The following is a 20,670-nucleotide window of genomic DNA, read 5'->3' on the forward strand; positions in this document are numbered from 1 at the left end:
ATGGCACCAGGAGACAAACTGAATCCTCTCCAAAAGTGATTGTAGCTGAATCCAAAGCAAAAGCTGTAGATGTGTCACCAGTGACCCTGCTCAAGGGCTTTGAGTCCCCAATCACCATGACCATAAAGGAAGGGAATGTCCTTTGGCATATGCAAGGGTAAATACTCCAATATACTAAGATGTACAGCTGTTACACTGAAGCCTTCAAACTCCTTAAATCTTTGGAGGAAGAACAAGACTTGTTAGTCACTGTCAGTTGGAGACTGCTCCTCCAGCAGAGTCTGCCAGTTCATTTCAGATTCCACAGCTGCAGGCAGGCAGGCGTAACAGACCTCCCTGCTGTAGAGCCCATCAACATTTGATCACTTGTATTATATATTTTTTTCTGCAATTTTTCTCAGGAAGTTGGGTAGGAAATAATTGTGCATCCAGGACTGGGTTTTCTTTTGGCTGCTATATGATCCTCTCTCTAGTTGTACTGCATAATCCTGGAACAACTAGTGCCTTTGAACTCCAAAACATCACACAGTAATGGCAGAGAAGCAGCCCGTGAAGAAATGGATTCAGTGGGAGAAGGAACAGGTCCTTATTTCTTTTTTCATTAAGCATAATTTTGCAGTTATTACACAGCAAATACAAATTAATGTCACACAAGGAAATCTTTGTAATAGAGCTGCTATTCTGTTTGTTAGGACTGTTGCTAATTTCCTGGAGGTGAAAGCAGATTGTTCTTTCATCCCTGCTGTTCTTTCTGCATCTTAAAGCAGGCTGTCAGGGAAATTAGTGCATTGTCTTTGTATTCCAAGAAGATGAAATGCAATTTCAGATAAATTAGATGAATAATAAAGAGTGAAGTGCTGATGCAAAAGGCCATAAAACCTTATTAATGCTTTGTCTGGACTTAGTGCTCAGAGGGTGAATCCAACTGAGAAACACTAACTCTAAAACCCACCATCTAGAACATAGACTTGCCATATTAAATGTCAGGTGTTCACCTCAGGAAGAAGTTGTTTTAGTGAAATGTAGATAGAGTATAAATGGCATATACCTTCTGCTGTCTCTGTAGCTGACTAATCCTGCTCTTCATCTTCTCAATTTCTTCAGGCTTAAACATTTCTTCATTAGTTCATTGTTTCCAAAAGTTATCATAAATGGATATTATTTGGAAACCTCTTCTATGTAACTAGAAATAACAAAACAGTTCACCATGCTCAGCTCTGAGGTAATAGACTAGGGTATTCTGCTTCTTTGACTATTAATAGATCTATGCTGCAGAGCAATTCTGCAATTCCAAAATTCCAACATTAATTTTGCTATTATCACAGAATTCTGATATCTTATGTCATATGTCTTAGTTATTTAGCATTAAATAATATCCCACCCACAAACCCTCATTTAAAACATACAAATCTAAGGTAGTAAGACAAACAGACATAGATGCAGATATCCTTTACTTCCAAATCACACAATTAAAACAAAAAACACAAGTTTCAAAAATCTCAGGATTAGTATAGATACAATTCTGATTTCAGGAATGGAATGTAGTATGACATCCTAGAATGCCTGCTCTTAACACTCTAAGATTATATTCTTTACCAAGTATACCATTCCTGAGGACAAGTATCAGAGGGGTATCCGTGTTAGTCTGGATATGCAAAAGTGAAAAGGAGTCCTGTAGCACCTTATAGACTAACAGATGTATTGGAGCATAAGCTTTCATGGGCAAAGACCCACATCTGATGAAGTAGGTCTTTGCCCATGAAAGCTTATGCTCCAATACATCAATTAGTCTATAAGGTGCTACAGGACTCCTTGTCGTCAATCCTGAGGAAGAAATTTTCAAAGGCCATGATGATGAACATTATTTTTATATTTTTTATATATATATATATATATATATATATATATATATGAGAGAGAGACTGACTAGATAACATACAGATTGATTTCAAACAAAACAATAGTTCACACATTTAATTTTGTGATGAGGAAAGACTTTGTAAATCTCCATGGATTAAACCTCATAACCTTAAGCTTTTAATATGGTGCAGAACCTAACCTGAAAGAGAACCCTTGAGATTGCAAACTTGATAGGATAGATACTATTTTTAGAAGTTAATTGGTACAATAAGGCTATGTCTACACTGGTGGCTTTGTGCGCAAGAACATCTTGCACAAGGGTTCTTGTGCAAGAGCTCTTGCACAAGAACACTTCCACACTGCCATGTGCGAGATGTGCTTTTGCGCAAGAGTGCCCATGGCAGTGTGGATGCTCTCTTGCGCAAGAAACTTCTGATGGCCATTTTAGTCATACGGCTTTCTTGTGCAAGAAATACCTGCAAGAAACACTGCCCTCTTGCGCAAGAGCTGTTAGGCAACAGAGTTTACACTTGTTAGGAAAAAACATAGCTCTTGCTCAAGAAGCACTCTCTTACCACGCTTTACTGTAACTCTTCTTGCACAACAGTGGGTGGGCAGTGTGGATGCTCTGCGGAATAATGGACGTTCTTGCGCAGTATCCGGCCAGTGTAGACATAGCCTAAATGTTCAGAGGTTAATAACCAACTGGGATTTTTATTTCAACTTTTAAAACTCTTGGTACTAAATGAATCTTTCACTTTGTTCATTTCACTTATACTGATTATGCCTTTTTAAACACTGGAAATAAAGATATTTTTGGTCACGAGACAGCAGAGGTGTACATGTAAAAACAAAAAAAATTTAGGGGCTGGCCAGTAAGAGTTCAAAAGAAGCTGGCGGAGGGGGAAATCCAGATTACATTGGGAACTAACAGAAATGATGTGACTCTCTATTGTCGGTCTTCACTTCAGTTTAGTTTATGTCCCTTTAATTTAGGGTTATAGATAGTAACCGGGCTTGAACTCAAAATGTACAAACAGAACCCTGAAGAAATCTTTCAATTTTATATATGCTAGTAATAATTAAAAGTCTCTATAACCTATGAAAAGATGCCTCCACAGGCTAACCAAAAATAACACCCTATTTTGTGCATAGCCTTTACAAACACCACAAGATGTTCTACAGAGTGAGACACATATGCAAAAGGGCACTTAACTCACTAGAGATTGAAAAAGGCCAAAGGACATTTGCAAAAATATTAGTTTCATTGAACAGATGTGCTATCTCAAATATTCATAAAGCTCCTGAGAAGCCATAATACGCTACCAAGACCCAATATCCACTTCTAGAAACAAAGAACAAATATTGTAAAATTTGCTCTCAGAGTTTCTTGTGTGAATCATCCACTTCAACTGCTTAAAGTATTCATTCTGTCTTGTGTTCAATTTCCCGGAGCAATTCATTTTTATTCACTGTCAAATTGTATGTAGAATTTGGTTTTTTTACAATTTTTTTGGTTTTATATGGATATCTGCTTTCCTTTTCAGACTTTCATGTCTACTGTATTTTGCGTTCAAGCCAATTTTAGGCTAGTACTACAAAGTGAACCTGCATTTCAATATCTGTTTATGAAGCAGCACAGGGAAAAATTATTACCATGATCCCTGTTTCTATGTCATGCAGTAATTTCCATTACAGATCACTAGAGCATTTTGTCAGAGGAACTCTATACTGACTGGGAACAGAGTCACACAGGAACAAGCAAATCATTCAAGAGATACAGTACAACGATCTTTATGCAACAGATCATCTCACTACTACATAAAAACAAATACAATTACCTACCTCATCTGGAAATTGGCATTTGTTTAATTTTTCTGTGACCGCAACTTTCCTACTATCATTCACTGTAGGAGAGAAATAGTGACAATGCTTTATTTAAAAAAAAAAAACAGTTTGGAAATAACATACAGGACAAAGCTCCACCTCAACAGCAAGGATCTCTCTGGATTTCCAGTCCAAATGGTCAAATTCAAGTAAGTGGGACAGCATTTTTACCATACGCAATGAACAACAAGGAATGAACTCCTGGAATAGAAAACCTTAGAAAGAACAAGATTAAAAGAACATTGGTTCTTGTAAAAGCCAGGGCAGAAGAGTACTCTCTAGTCATACCACAAGTTTCTAGTCATTCTGAAAATAACCATTAAAAAGGTAAATTTATAGTCCCAGATTTGTATTCACTAGTAAGCAGAGTTATCAGGCCAAATGGAGTCTAAATATGGAAGCCACAATGCAGATTGCAGGCCAAATGATAACCAGATAAATGGAAGCCATCCTCATCTAAAAGCAAACTCTGGTTGATGCAAGTTATACTAACTGCTGTGGCTTTATGCTGATATATCACTCACATGTGCATACTAAGATCCTCACATTAGTGCTGTGCATAGTCACCAGGAATGCTTGTGTTGATGCACAATGCTGTGCACCATGGGTAGTATCATGCAATCTTCATCCAGTGCACTGTCTTTGGGAATATTTTGGCAACACATGCTGAAGCAGAAATCAATTGTGCAGGAGTGACTGGGAGAAAAGCATCATGCAACTTTCTCCATTCTGTTTGCCATGAATATCCCATCATTTCTATACTTATTAAAAAAAATCCCATAAATCTCTCTCAACTTTAGCAAAAGCAAGGAGTCCACTCAACTCTTCCCTATTGTCATGTACATTGCAAAACACAGGATGAACAATCCTCATGTATTTGCAGAGCTGCAGGAAGAATTACAGCAGTGAGGAAAATAACTACTTTGTAGACAAGAGATGGCAGTCGGACATAGTGAAAACCAATTCAAGGTTGTTGATGGTATCCATAGAGCAGCTACAGATGATGAGTGCTGCTTCTAAGCCCAAGAAAGGAGTAATGACTGGTAGAATTGCATTGTAATGAAGACTTGAAATGATGAACAGTAGCTACAGAATTTTTGTATGGTGCAAGGCCCTTTCCTTAAACATAGAACTAGAACTGGAAAGGAGGTCATTGAGAGGTCATCAAGTCCAGTCCCCTGCCCTCACAGCAGGACCAAGCACTATCTAGACCATCCCTGATAGATATCTATCTATCCTGCTCTCAAAAAATCTCCAGTGGTGGAGATTCCACAACCTCCCTATGCAATTTATTCCAGTGTTTAACCACCCTTACAGTTAGGAAGTTTTTCCTAATATCCATACTAAACCTCCCTTGCTGCAATTTAAGCTCATTCCTTTTTGTCCTATCAGCAGAGGCCAAGGAGAAAAAAAAATTCTCCCTCCTCCTTGTGACAGCAGTTTTCAGGTATCTAAGGGTGTCATGTCCCCTCTCAGTCTTCACCTTTCTAAATGAAACAAGCCCAGTTCTTTCAGTCTTCCCTCATAGCTCATGTTTTTTAGACCTTTAATCATTTTTGTTGCTCTTCTCAGGACCAATTTCTCCACATCTTTCTTGAAATGTGGTGCCCAGAACTGGACACAATACTCCAACTGAGGCCTAATCAGTGCAGAATAGAACAGAAGAATGACTTTCCATCTTTTGGGCTAGGTCTACACTACAGAGTCTTTTCAGGATATCTGGAGGTATCCGAGAAAAACTGCTGCATCCAGGGAATGTGTCCGCTTTTTTGGATCAGTTTCCAAAAAAGAGGGCACGCTCTTTCAGAAGCCCTGTATTCCTCATTTTTCCCTACATTTGCCCCATGTAGACGGGCCAAATGTCAGAAATGCCTCTTCTGAAAAATCGGAATTTGCATACCTTTTTCAAAAATAACCTGCAGTGTAGGCATAGCCTAGCTCACAGCATACCTGTTAATGCATTGCAGAATCATGTTTGTGGTTTTTGCAACAGTGTCACACTGCTGATTCATATTTAGCTTGTGGTCCACTGACCCCTAAATCCCTTTCAGCAGTACAACTTAGACGAACATTTGTATATGTGAATGTAATCTGTGTACTGAGCTTGCCCCCAGTCTTCTAGTACAGAGACACCAAACTGAGAGTAGCACTTGCATTTGAAAAGTGGGTGTCAATCATTTTGGAATTGGAAAATCCACAGTGAGGCTGTTATTGTGAAAGTGTGCAGGGCCATTAATTATATTTTGCTACACAAGACTGTGACTCTAGGCAACATGCAGGACACAGGGGTTGGATTTTCAGTAATGGAAGCCCCAAACTGTGGTGAGGCAATGACTCTACTCTCATCCATATTTCAGCACCAGACCAGCTTGTGATAGGAGTACATCAACTGAAAGGGCTACTTGTCTATGGTTATGCAATCATTGGTGGGTCATCAGGGACACATGGGTTTTTAAAAGGCAGGGCGAAGGCTTCTACTATTGGTGACCCCTTGGCAGTGGAGTTCACAACTGTGAGCAGAGTAGTCAGAGTTGGGCATGGTTGGGCAGCTACGGTGCCTGTACCTGCACTGTGCTGTCCACAGTATGTTGACCGTGGCCTTTGGTGGAGGTGGTTATTACTGTCATAACAGGGTGCTTACATCAGCAAGAGACAAATCTAAGTGTAGCCACGTGCACAACTATGGCTATACAAGATAACTTATGTCAACTTATATAATTTAAGCCAGCCTATGACATTCTTAATACACTTCTGTAACTGTTCCAACTGCTGCTGAGAAGGGTAAACACATGCTGACCTCTGACACAAAATGGAAGTTGTCAACTAATTGATGGTTTCCAAGTTGTTTAGTTTAACAACTAAAATCCATCCTCCAAAAATGAAGCTTAAGTAAGATCCAGCACCATTTTTTGCAATCGGCCTTTAAACAGATGTAAATGCAAAGTCAGACAACAAGAGTCTCAATATCCAACAGATGTAGATCTGTATGATGATGAAGAAAGATGGGCAAACAAACTATTTTTAACATAGGAAGCACTTTTAAAGATTCAACAAAGGTTTAGTTAAGGAGACCTCTTATTCACTGTAAATACACATCTTCCTTTTGTTTACATTTCATCTACACCAACATATTAAAGTTTCTTCCTTTCAAGACCTCAGCTGTGCTTATACCATGCTTACAACATTTTTGGACAGGAGATGGAGCATAACTTGTCCACTGGAAACTGCAGGAAAAATATATTTACCGAAAATGTAGCTTGGTCAGGATGCTGGAGTTAGCAAAATCTCACACATAACTTAAAATTCTGTGATGCTTTTTAATCAGAAGTGGTCAGAGCTTTGATTTTATATCTGATCTAAAATAAATCTGTGTTTTAACTTTAGGCACCATTAACACTGGACCATAAAAGGACTCTCTTAAAAAGGAGCCAGCTTTATAGCTCAGATATATGATTTTGTGTTCTGGGATTCACTCTTCATCATTGCAGACTGCATGCATATTTGTCCTATGAAGCATGCAAAGCTTGATATAGAAATCAAGGTCAGTAATAGTAGAACTTAATTGTATCAAACAATGCTGGGGGATTGACAAGATAAGACACTGATGTATCTTCAGCTGGCGATCACTGTACTGTGTTAAAAAGAAGAAGAAGAAAATGACAACACTTTGCCGTTACTCAGTAGCTATGTATGTGAATGATGCATGTAAGGTTTTTACCTCAATGGCATGGTTGATGTCCACTACACTCAGGCTATGTCTACACTGCCAGGGTTTTTTTGGCAGAAGATATGCAAATGAGAGCATGATTTGCATATCTTCTGCCTATCCTTTTTGCTTATAACTTGCTCTAAACTGCACTCTCCCGAGATATGAATGTGTGTATGTGAGTGGAGACTATTGAGTGTTTGGGATTAGAAACTGCAAGGCTGAGCACATGGAGCCAGGTGATGAGTCATCAGACCAATCAAGGCTGAGCAAACAAAAGAGACTACTGCTCTGGTGGATCAAAGGAAGTCTGGGTATGCTCCCTGGTCACAAATGTGGATGAGTCACAGGGGTTGTACAAAGGCAATAAAAGGAGAGAGCATGTGGCAGAAACCTTCTCTTTCTGAAAAGCTCTATTTTCTGACCAGCTCCCCAACCATCATCAGCAGATAAACCTTCCAGAATCTACATGCCTGGGCTCCTTCTGCAACCCATATGCCTGTGTAAGTGTGTGAGTGCCCGAGGGCAGGAATGAATGTGTGTGTGTGTGTGTGTGTGTGTGTGTGTGTGTGAGAGAGAGAGAGAGAGAGAGAGAGAGAGAGAGAGAGAGAGAGAGCAAAAGCGCGCACGCTGGTTCCCCCTTTAGTTTAAACCTTTAGTGGCAGCTCCATCGTCTTTAGTTTAACCATATAGTGGAGCATTAATTCCTGAATCAATAAACCCATATTAGTGTAACCCTGGGTGGTCTCCAGTGGGAATTTTTTGGGTAACAAACTGCTTTAAAGCTTTTAACAAATAAAGAAGTGGTTAAGTCTCTCTGGAGTGTCCTGTTTCCTCTCAGATTCAAATAAATCGAACCACACAACAGACAACATGCTATTATTTCCAAGATGGAACCACTGACCACAAAAACACTGCAACGAGAGCTGGCCCTACCATAAGGTGAACTGAAGTGGCCACCTCAGGTGCCAGACTGGGGGGGGGGGTTCCACTAGGACCCAGAGTGTAGAAAATTGTCTGTTACTGGTGCGTATGTATACTCTCTGCTCTAGATTCACAGAGATGGTAGCGTACCATGAGGAGTAGAACAGGAAGAATGCAGAATTGAGACCTTTCGAGGGGGCGTCATTTGTGCTACCCATCTAAGGTGCCAAAATGTTGTGGGCAGGCCCTGACCCCAACATGAAATAAAATGAGTCATGAATACAAGGCCAAAAAACAAAATCTGTGCTTTTATCCCACATGGATCATTTATAGGAAAAAATGATCCAGTTGCTAATGGAGAATTCCCAGATTTGTGTATACACTTTTCAGAAATCCCAGATAAGAACATTTCCTATCATACTCTATTTACCGGTGTCCATCAGTTTAACAAGCTGAAATAATCTTATTTTACAATGACATAACTATGAGCCAAATTAATCTGTAGCAGGAAAAACTTAAACAACAAATAGTCTAGTAGCACTTTAAAGACTAACAAAACATGTAGATTTGTTAGTCTTTAAAGTGCTGCTAGACTATTTGTTGTTTTTTAAATTTTTCCTGTACTTTGCATTGTTTTTTGAAGACCAAGTAATAAATTATGATTTAACCTATATGTATATTGAAATTACTATTGGAACAAAATACTACATATTTGTGATCTTTATTTTCTTTCCAGGCATCTCTTCCATCTGCAAAGGAAAGAGAATCCTTTAGAGATCAAATCAAAGGAAAATCTCTTCCCCATCAGAACAAAGTCCTTTTGTCCCTACCATCATCCACTTTTCTGGATTTTAAATCAACAGGACAAAATTTCCCCTCATTTAGGCTACATCTAGACTGCAGGCTTCTTCCAAAAAAACTTCTTCCAAAAGAGAGCGTTCACACTACCAAAGCACATCGAAAAAATTATCTGCTTTTTTGAAAGATAGCATCTCACAATGCAAGACATTATCTTGCATTAAGTTGTGATTGCTATGGAGGGAGTGGCCACCAGGGCACCTGTGCTTTTTCCTCTTTTTTCAAAAGAATTCCCTCTTCCCCTGTCTACACATGCCTTTTTCCGAAAGAGCTCTTTCAGAAAAAGCCTTCTTCCTCATAGAATGAGGATTACCAATGTCGGGAAAAAACCTTTGTTCTTTGGATTTTTTTTTTCAAAAGAACACGATTGCAGCGTGGACATAAGTGAAGTTTTTCAGAAAAATGGCTGTTTTTCTGAAAAAACTCTATAGTGCAGACATAGCTTTACACACCTGTGCAACCCCACTCATTTCAAATGAGAGATGAATTTGGGGGCCAATGTTTTGACAATATGGATAATACATTTGCATCAAAATAGAATTCTTTGAGACCCCTGAAAGAAAGAATTCATTTGGAGCACAGAAGGAGATACCTGAGGATGGAAGCTTGAAAAAATCCCTATTATAAAGTAAATTTAAAAACAAATGTATTCATGCTTACTAAATTAACAATATTTTTAAATACAAAAATGTTGTGCATAGAAGATCTAGCACTTTAGAAACAAAGCAAGACACTGCCTAGAAAACATCTGTGACTTCTTCTGTTCCTGCATTCTATACTCAATGCAAGACAAGTGAACTTTACATTCCCTTTGATTAAACAACGTATTTGTTAGGAGTTTTTTCTTTTTGGTTTAACTTTCATTTATTGATTTTTAAATAAGAGTACAGTACAATTCTTGATGCATGACAGCATAAAAACCCACAAGAGAATATTTCAAAAGAAATGTAATACTGTAGTATACACCAGTTCCATCAAATAAAGTCATACTAAAGCTATGCCTATGGAAATAATTCTCTTCCATGGAGTAATAAAGACATCTGTCAAAACTTATACCATAGCCACAATTGGAAGTGTGTTTCTGGAAACAACTTTTTTTTTCCAATAAATTATTCCAAAAAGGCCAGTCGTTCTGAGTCAGAGAAAAAGATACAAATATGGATCCATCATTCATACATTTCTTATGTTTTCTCTGTCTAATGTCCTTCAGGCAGATAAAACTCATCCTACCTTAATTCTTTTCTCTGTCATTTTGTCTCTTCCCATCCATCACACTTTGTGAATGGGTGATTATTACTTTTCATCCATCAATTAGTACTATTCTTTATATTATGCCACTGTTTTGAGCTCCGTGCATAAGACGCCAGCCCCACACTGTGCATGCGCCAGACCAGCACTGCACATGCACGCAGCGCCAGTGAATGGGGTGCATGGAGTGACCGGCTGAAATCTACTCGCCATGGGTAAGTAGAAACAGTGGTTTGTCAAGCCCTGGTTATGCATAATGAGTTACTGACATTTTCCTTGATGCTTTGAAGACCATTTCTTTCTTCCAGTTTCAAAAGTCTCTCCTTGTGTTTTTGGCACAGCTCAATCACCCACCACAACCACCTCTCTGGCTTATGTTTCTTTCCCATCCTGATGTTTTGCTGAAGGTATATTTATTCAATAGTGTTCCAGATTCACCTTACAGTTGACTCTGAGGAAATGGGAGCTGGTTGTGTTCCCTCAGTTGTTTTGGCCTCTCTCTGAGGACCAGGCTTGGTTTCCTGCACCAGGCTACCATTTGTATTTCAATGTGTTGCCTCAAAGATGTGATCCACTTTCTTTCTCCTGGATATAGACTTTATGCTAAACATCATAGTTCTGGGGGGAAATGGACCCAAGACAATTTGAGTCTGATCATGCCTAAAGTCTCTTGGGCTGTATGTGCTGTTCTGGGGGCATGAATCCTTAGAGCTCTAGTTTCAGCACATCACTGAGCCTTGGGAGCAACATACCTATGTTGCCTTTGCCACATGCTGTGGAAGCAGTTATGGTTATGAAGCTCTAAGCCTTGTCTGAATTTACTTTTTCCTCTTAGGGGAAGGAGATTTCCTCTTAGGAGGCATAGGTCATTTGTCCTCTCTCCTCTTTCACACCTTTTGAAATAATGTTCAGAATTACAGTCCCTTATGTGTCACTATCTGTAAAAATAATTTGCCAAGTACTTTAAATGTTTCAGGGCTCATCCTTTGTCACATGGTATCTTATATCATTATCATATTTTATCTTCTGATTATGCGTATCCATGGGGAAGAAAAAACACACTTAATTGAGTACTAGACCCTGTGAATTTTGCTTTTAGCCTTATTAATCCTCAGAAGTTGTTCAGATCTGCTTATTTTCTTAGCCTTGCTGGTATCAAGCTGGGTTCAGTGTCTGTAATATCTCTGCACTACTTGTTCTCCTCTTCTTTTTATGTTGCCTGGTAGAATAGTGTTATTTTTAGAAAGGAGACATGCTCAATATTAACTGTGACCATATTAACATTTCTTTGATTACCATGGAAAAACTGCCCTTACTTAAAACTTTGGCACTTCAAATTCCACTTGCTGTTAGATTAACATAAAAACATGATTTAAGACACCTATCTTCCTCACAAGCAAACATACAGTTCAGTTAATATAAAGGCTAAACACAGCTATAGTACAACACTTCAACCTATATTTATTCATTCACTAAAAGACCCAAGCAACTCTGCGTAAATCTTCAACTCAAATAGGTTTTGTTTTTCTTCATTTAAATCATTGTTCTGGGTTGGGGCAGGGGATAATTTGCTCAATATGCCAGTCCTGAAGAGAGAGAACATCCACAGCCCTAAATCACCACAGCAGTTAGGATCCGGTGAGAAGTGCATGTCCATGATGGCTGCAGCGGGCACAGCACTGGAAGAGTACATGTCCCATGGCTGGAGGTCAGACAGACACACACAGGTTAAGTCTAGACTACAATGTTTTATCAGAAGAAGGTATGCAAATTGCTCTCTGCAAAATGCATACCTTTTTCCAATAGTTTTGTTTACAATGGGCCAAATTTTGGAAAAACCTCTTTCAGAAGAGCCTTTCTTCCTCGTGGAACTAGGAAGACAGGGCTTCCGAAAGAGTGTGTCTGCTCTTCCTCAAAAAAAAGCAGTATCCTGGAAAACCCCCATATTCTAGATGTAGCCACAGACAAACAAACTCTCTGAAATATATAGAAGACAGCTCTCCTTTTCTCTACCCCTGCTGGCCCAATGGGGTTATAGCTGCCTCTGGACCCTTGCATTCTGCAGGGTAACAGCCCCTCCTACCAGGCTCCGCCTCTCCATTTTATGAGAAACAATCACATTCCAGGTACATCCCATTGTCCTGGCAACTCTTGCCTTGCTTAAGTTATGATAAGAGGAAGCTGTGTATCAAATTTCATGGTCTGAGTTCTTTAAGAAGTATTCTTTAACAAATGGACTCACAGATGGATGGATGGACATACAAACAAACAAATTTTCTAACATATATAGTGGATGGGGAGGAAAAAAAGGATTTCTGCAGATCTTCAGTGGGGATCCATTCTCAGGACCTCCTGAAAAGGGATTCTGGGATCCACACCAGTACTTTGCACACTCTTCATGAACTCTAACGATGCCCCCCTCCCCCCCCCCCCCAAAAAAAAATCACATATCCGGTCCATTCCTGTCCATTTAAAAGATTTGAAAGAGGTTCTGCAAATACTGCACTTTGTCCTGAGGTAATAAAGAGTGTGTGCAGAACCTTCACATTCCATGGACACTCAAAGCTATAGATGAAGGCCCATGGAGGGGAACTGGCTGACACCTGCTTTGGAGTTCCACAGCAACGGGAAGCTAAATTTGCCTTTCCTTTGAACCTAGATTGACAAACATAATTGGTAAGAAGAAAAATTTTCTGCAAACGGCAACTAATGGAAAAAGCTTAGTATATCACAAATATGGAAGTAATTTCTTAAGTAAAAAATAACTTTTATAAAAAGACCAAAACAGGTCTTGTCTTCTACCTGAATTTCCCCAACTGTACATTTTAAAATTATATAAAATAATTTCATTAATAATGCTTTAGCGTTGAATGTGAAGTCACAAACAATGACATTTTCCGTGGAGGTTGAAAGCTTACTATCTTTAACTCTGTCAGGTGCACCTATTTATCATCTATACATTACAAGGTAGTAGAGGGGACTATCATGTATATTTTGAACTATTAAGACCATTATTTAAGATTTTTCTAATAAGAAATAAAGAGCTGCATACATCATGGCTTTTAACAAATTATTTTTGCCATGACAAACAACCCGTCTTAATAATAAGTAAGTAGTTATAGAATGGTTTCATATCTTTTAAAATATTTTATAATAGTCAAATTAATACAACATTTAATGTAACCTCATTAGTGACCTTGGCCAAAATTTTGAAAGTTGTCTAAATTTAGGCATCTAAATCTGTATATGGAGTTTCTGATTTTCAGGTGCACTAAGCAATGTGGGTTCTGTGAGAGATGTTAACATATGTACCTAATAGTTGAGTTTGAAAGTTTAGGCCCTTATCAATTTCCCTCATCCTTCCTATGGTTCTCCCCCAGCTGGGATTGACCAGCCTGGCTGGGTTTTTTATGGATTTTCCAGTTGCCAGAAAAATCATTTACTTTGCCAAGGATTTTTTATGTCTGTCTAAAGATTTGCATTATTATCACAATACAGTGGGATATCTAATGATAGAAGTTTGTGTGTCCAGCTAAAGATGCTGCAGTGTTCTCACTTCCTAAGTTTAAGTGATAATGGATCAAACCTGTTCAAAATACAGCAGCTAACTGCCCAGCAACAGGGTGAAAGAGGGTTTGAGTCACTGTAAGTGTCTGTTGAAGGATGGGGGTTTTGAAGTTGCCTTGTGGCTGTGGCAGGCTTGCCTGAGGAGGAGGAGGAGAACTGGGCTTTTTGTATTTCAACAGTGGTAACCCTACTTCTCGACCATCTGTAAAATTGGATAACACCACTTACTGTCTTAAAAGTAGTCTTTGAAGTGCTTTGAGGTCATTAGATAGAAAGCACTAAAGAAGTATAAAGTACTATTATTAAGGATTTACAGTAGACATGGTATTTTAAGTATCAGTGTATTTATGAATTACTAAGCAACATTTTTATGCCCCTATTGTAACTTTATAGCTGATCATCTACAGATGTAGATGTCAAAGTTTGGAAGATAGCTTTTCTGAAACTGTATCTGGCTCATTGGCAGACATCAGAGATACCATCACTGCAATTCTGGAGTCACCTCTGGCTGTGCCATACACTCAGGATGTTGTTCATTTTGATCATTTTTACAGCTTCCTATAAGTATGGGAATGTACATCTTCATATTGCATGCATTTGAACATACATTTAATACAAACCCCTTATGAGATTGCAAAGGTCTTTTTATGCAAATATTTCTATATGGAGGTACATATTTGAGTATTTGTATTTATTTATATGTTTGCACTCTCCTAAGGAAATAATATAAAATCTGAAGTGTTCCTGGTGCTTCTAGTTCTTGACAGAGGGTATGCCACAAAAACATCAGATTCTGGTATTTCAGAAATAGCAATAGCTCCTGAGAAAGTCACATATAAAACGTCCAGTTACCAAGATATTCAAGTTAGTTTGGTTCATTCAGTACCCTGTGCAAGTCAATGCCACTTACATAACTTCAAATGACTTCATAACTTATCCTACCCCAAAAGGCAAAACTCCTGTCCATAATAATTACAGCACAATGGACCAGTCACCATAACCCATTTCTCATTTCACACTAGAGTAAAGGACTTTTCCTGACACCTGGATTTCAAAATTTAATTCCTTGTCAAAATGAATTTGTCACAGAAAAATCATTCATATAAACACCAACATGTAATAGGATGTCTTTGTCAACTGTTGTATGAAATCTGTCAAATCAGGCCTATCTATTAGACCTCTGGGTATTATCATCAGGCAAATATTTATCTACCTAACTAGAAGGAGACAGAACCCATTTTGGCAATTCCTCCCCCACCCTTGGGATAGTATATATCCAGACTGTCCACACATTTTTTATTTGAGTTAATTTCTCAGTGACCTTGAAAGATTCTGAAGGAAGTGCAAGGTACAATGATAGTTTGATCTAATTTTGCATTTTTAAACATCCCAGTCAAGTCCTGTGCTTGACAGTGCCAGTTTATTACTATACAGTACAAGGAAAAAAACCTAATCAATTACCTTATGGTTGTCTGTTTTTTGCCTTCTTGTGGAGCAATGGAGGCAGGGTGCTGAACTCAACTGCTGTTCAGGTGCCTCAGCTATAGGCACAATTATACGCAAAAGATATAATTTTCCCAGTAATTGGAAAAAAGTACTACAGAATACAAAAGGATAACCTTTCCATAAAGTGTTTAAACCGCTTATACAATTTTACTGCCAGGATATAATTCTCAACTTTCTAGGAGTGATATTTACTATTAAATGCTGTAGTTTTGCTTGGAGTAGTTTCTCCAAAAGACTTTAATTAATATCAAACCTTCTTAAATTCTGTAGACTATAACCATCGGATGGAACTTGAGAACGTTATGTTTTTACTCTTGTGTTTGATGGATCTTGAAAGAAAGTTTCTCAAGTGGCTAAGATTTCTGCTTCCTTTATTGTTAATTTTAGTGACCCTTGAGAACTGGGTGAAAATTTCATCCTTCCTCCATCTTAATCTCTCCTACCCATAAGAGAAGTGACAGCAACTTTAAACAACTAATTCATCCTCCCGCATAAAAAATGTGCTACTTATGAGCATAAATACTGAGGAATTTGCTAAATTCATCTGTGTTTTCTTAAATATTGGCATTAAACATAGTCTAGTACCATAAATGAAGTGTGAGTACTCGTCTGCTGTACCACTTGTGATCTCAACCCTGATTTAAAGGGAATCATGCTGTCTTAGAGAGAATAGTAAAGCAGTCATATGTGTTATGAAATTGTCAATTAACTGTAATGAAAAGTGTAGTAAGAAAGACAACACTGTTGTAGTTGTTGAATACGATTATTCATTAACCATCAGTAAGCACCCACCACTTTAGTGCACAGTAAAGGTAAATTATGCAATGTGTCACTCTATTATATGATAAGGTCCCTCTCCTTTTTCGGTCTTGTCAGGATCACATTCTTGTATGTTTACTTAATAATAAAATCAATTTACTTGACACTGGTTTTGTAAAGAAAGTTTTTATAAATAAAAGTTCAGGCTTTTGTAATAAAATGAATAGCTAAATTATTGAAGTTTTTAAGGAGGAAAGTAAGCGGCTTTGGCAACTATCTGGAAAGGACTGGATTTTTTTTTTGTTCTTGGAAGTTGTTTGGTTTGATGTGGCAGAGAAGACTATAAACTTTGGAAGGGTTTGAATTTCTTACTTTCTACTTCCACAGTATCTTCCATTGCATCCCATAGTGATGGAGAAACACACCAGTTTGGTGCTTCAACCAAAATTATTAGAAGCGTAATAGTTTCCACCAATAAGCAGATACATGGAGTCAGAGTCTAATGTCCCTCATGCCAATTTAAATTATCAGAAATTCTACTCAAGTCATTAATCTATGCCAGCGCAAAATCAGAAACTGCTCTGTTGCCCAACAGACCTAATGTTCTCATTGTCCTTCATGTTAAAAGAATTGTTTGGGAAATACACTGAGCATAGATTCCAAGTTCTGTGGGAGCTAAGTGGAGATGATGAAAATTCACTCAGTACATTGTTTACAAAACAAGAATATAAGGTGATTTGTAACTGCAAAATTTACTTGCTAAATACAATTTATAGCCAACTACATTTTAACTGAGGTCACAGAATGAGGGGAACATAACTGAAGTCTTGCATGTCTAAAAGGAATTTTGACCATACATGTGACATCAGCTTAATGTAAAATGTCAAAATGAAATGATTGGTTGATACGCTTATTTTGTAGATTTACTGGCGCTATTGTTAAATAGAGGTGAAGTCGTTATGCTTTCTCTTGGCTGGAAATTTGAAGCACAGTGGAATTTATAAGAAGCTGACAATCAACTGACATTTGTTAATGAAGATATTTAACTCATTGGATAATGGGGTGACTAACAGACTGTTATTCAGAATTGGTATGCATCACTTTTCTATGTGGGTAGTTTAATCTTAGATACCTAATTTCCAATTAATGAACTATTTTAAGATTGGCCATCTCATGTCTTGAATCCAATTAATAATCAAATTGAACGCAACAATTTACAGCTCCTGGAGAGCTGTGTTGACTAAGAAAAGAGTCATTTATAGAATAATTTTCAACTATAATCTTACATTAAATTAACAATGTCCTATAACTTCTCCTAGGAACTCCTAATCTTCATTGCAAGTGCACAGATTGTTGTATACTCCTTGCTGGACTACAGAAAGGCAAGAGTTCTTCCCCAAATATACAGACCCAGAAACTGAAAATCCCTCCTGACATCACTAGATGCATTACAGTGAAAATGATGGCCTGAATGTATGGAAGACCTTAATGTCACACACTCAAGGAGATGGGCCTGGAACTTGTTGAGATACTTGGAGGCTACAAATCCCACACACAAATCACTATTAAACTATTGTGGACATCAAAACAGTCAGTAGACAAAGTAGCAGAAAGTCATCCATCAGCTCTAGCTTATGATGCCCACATGAGCGCCATTATCCTAATGGTCTGGTCCATTCACAAGAGAGGTGACAGAGGCAGCATTGCAGCCACAAAACTGGGGAAAGCAGTGGATAAAGATGCTTTCTATCCTATGTTCCTATATTACCTGGTTATAACCTGTAGAGACTGGCACACTGGATGGATGACAGCTTTTTTCACCAACATTCTGGTTGAAATCTGTAGCATGTGGAAAGAACCTATGTCACTGCACTCCTAACCTGCAGATGACCCTGCCATTTCTAGGACAATCTCTCTCTTCAGCACTTCTTGCAAAGGTGATGAAGCATCTGATTCTGAACTGAATTAGGCCCACTGTGGATTCCAGCCTATCCAAGACTAACCTGGTTTCTGACTTCACAGAAGTTGTTGCGGCCAACTCTTCTCCCTCACTACAAACATCTAGACAAGATTCCAACAAAAACTCAAGAGCAGCACCACTTTAATCAATTTGCCAGCAGTAGGAAGGATGGACTGCTATTGATATTGAACCAAGTGATCCCCTTCATGCAGAGTCTCTGGCTTCTGAACCCCATGCTTAGTGGCTAAAGGATGCATGTACAGCTTGGAGGTCAAAAGAACACTTTCAATAATGGACTGCCATAAAAATTTATACTCATTCTCACATCTTCAATGCATACATGAGCAATATGCCTGAAATGATAATGCAGACGTTTGCATATGCTGATAATTTGGCTCTGTCAACTCAGGCCTAGAGTTTTAAATAACTCAAAGGAACTGTTACATTTGACCTGAAGATCATGGAAGAGAACTTCCAAATTTGATGGATGAGACCAAATCCAAGCAAACAGGTAGTCTCTATTCTTCATCTTAACAACAGAATTTCACAAGCCACTCCAATTTGTTGAGTTTTGTGGTGCAAATATGCATTATGCCCCAAAGCCACATATCTTGATGTCATTCTTGACTGAGCACTCACCTTTCATTACCATTTCAAGAAAGTATTGTCTAAAGCAGTGTTTCCCAATTTTATTTGGCCACGGAACCTTTTTAAATTCAAAAGAATTTTACGGAGCCCCTAATAACAGTCTTATATATGGAGCTGAAAAAGTAGACCACAAATAAGTATTATTGTTATGTATTGTAGATAGATTAATCTACATATCATAGTCAATTTATATTTGTCACAGTTAAATTTTTAAACACAAGACAACACGTGACTATACTGAAGTAAAGTATTCACGAGAGAACTGCCTGCATACTCCCATACAAGCAACTAGTTTGACTTCTGAAGCTTCAACTTTGTCCAAAGCAGCACTAGTATATTCATATTCAGTCACCCATATGATCCATGCTCCATGAGAGCAAGAATGGGAATTTACGGTGGTATATAACAAGCGATCGCAACACTGACTGTGTGTGCAGCGCTGAGTAGTGACATCATCATCCCCACTCTCTGGCTAAGCTAGCATTACACAGGGACACTTATTGTGGCAAATACAAATGAAAATTGTTTCAGTAAAATTCATAAAAGCTTAAATATTATTTTTTAATCATAAAATGTTATTGTAATGGAATTTTCTTGTGGAATCTTTATTTTTCACTTCGCAGTGTCTGCAGAACACCATTTGGGAAACATTGATCTAAAGCAAAGACTCTCATCATTATCCAAAAGTTAGCTGTGGATCAACTTCTCGGCCACTACAGACATTGGTCTTGATCCCAGTGTACCCTAGTGTACTGGTATGGACAAGAAGCTGCCAAATCCAACTTGTGGGTAAGTAGCTGAATAAGGCCATAAAAATCACCTCAAGAACTTGAAAAATCAATGCATCTATCATGGTTTTCTGTATTATCACACACTAAACCTCCAATTATCTGCCCACATAACACAAGAACCAGAAGTTACGCAATAACATGAATAGGCAGCAGGTTTTAAACTAACAGAAGAAAATACTTCTTCATAAAGTACAGTTAACCTGTAGAATGCATTGCCAAGGGATGCTGTGTAGGTCAAAATTATAACTGGTTTAAGAAATAAATGAAGTTCAAGGTAGACATAAACTCATCAAACACTACCCAGATTTTCCCTTCTGGCAGCCTATAGACAACATACCTCAATACCTAAAACTCACAAAAACCATCATGGACCACATGTGATCACCTTTGGATACAGCCAGGGAATGGCAGTGTCTGGATTCCATCTACCATTCCAAACAAACATTATCATTGACCCAACAATCTGCCCTCAGTGTCGATTTACCAACTTTGGCCTACACTGAACTATGTCCAAATAAACAATGGCAGATGAAACTACTTTGATATCAAAATGGGAAAAAAAAATCAAAGATTTCCCTTATTGTGACACTGGTGAGAACATCTAACACATCCTAACACAGTACCACAAATATATTTTTGAAAGTGAAATGGAGGATATCCACAAATGAATTATGCACCTTCATTTACATCTATAAATGTTGCTCTGCCAATGCTCTATGAGAGAGAGAATTTCTATGGTGTGATACTGTTTTCCCTAGAGTACTGTATGTCAATCTATGGTTTGTAGACCCTCAGTAGTCTGTGAAGACCTTTCTGGTGCTGCAGAGAATGAAACATTTTAAATCTAATAAATGATGGATTTGAATTTTAAAATGAGTGGGACCACAGGGAAAAATCTCGTACAAATATGGCCACCAAGTGCAAAAGTGAGACAACCATTGTTGACATGCCTTTGG

The sequence above is a fragment of the Pelodiscus sinensis genome, chromosome 6 (assembly GCF_049634645.1).
Source record: "Pelodiscus sinensis isolate JC-2024 chromosome 6, ASM4963464v1, whole genome shotgun sequence".
NCBI classification, from domain to species: domain Eukaryota; kingdom Metazoa; phylum Chordata; order Testudines; family Trionychidae; genus Pelodiscus; species Pelodiscus sinensis.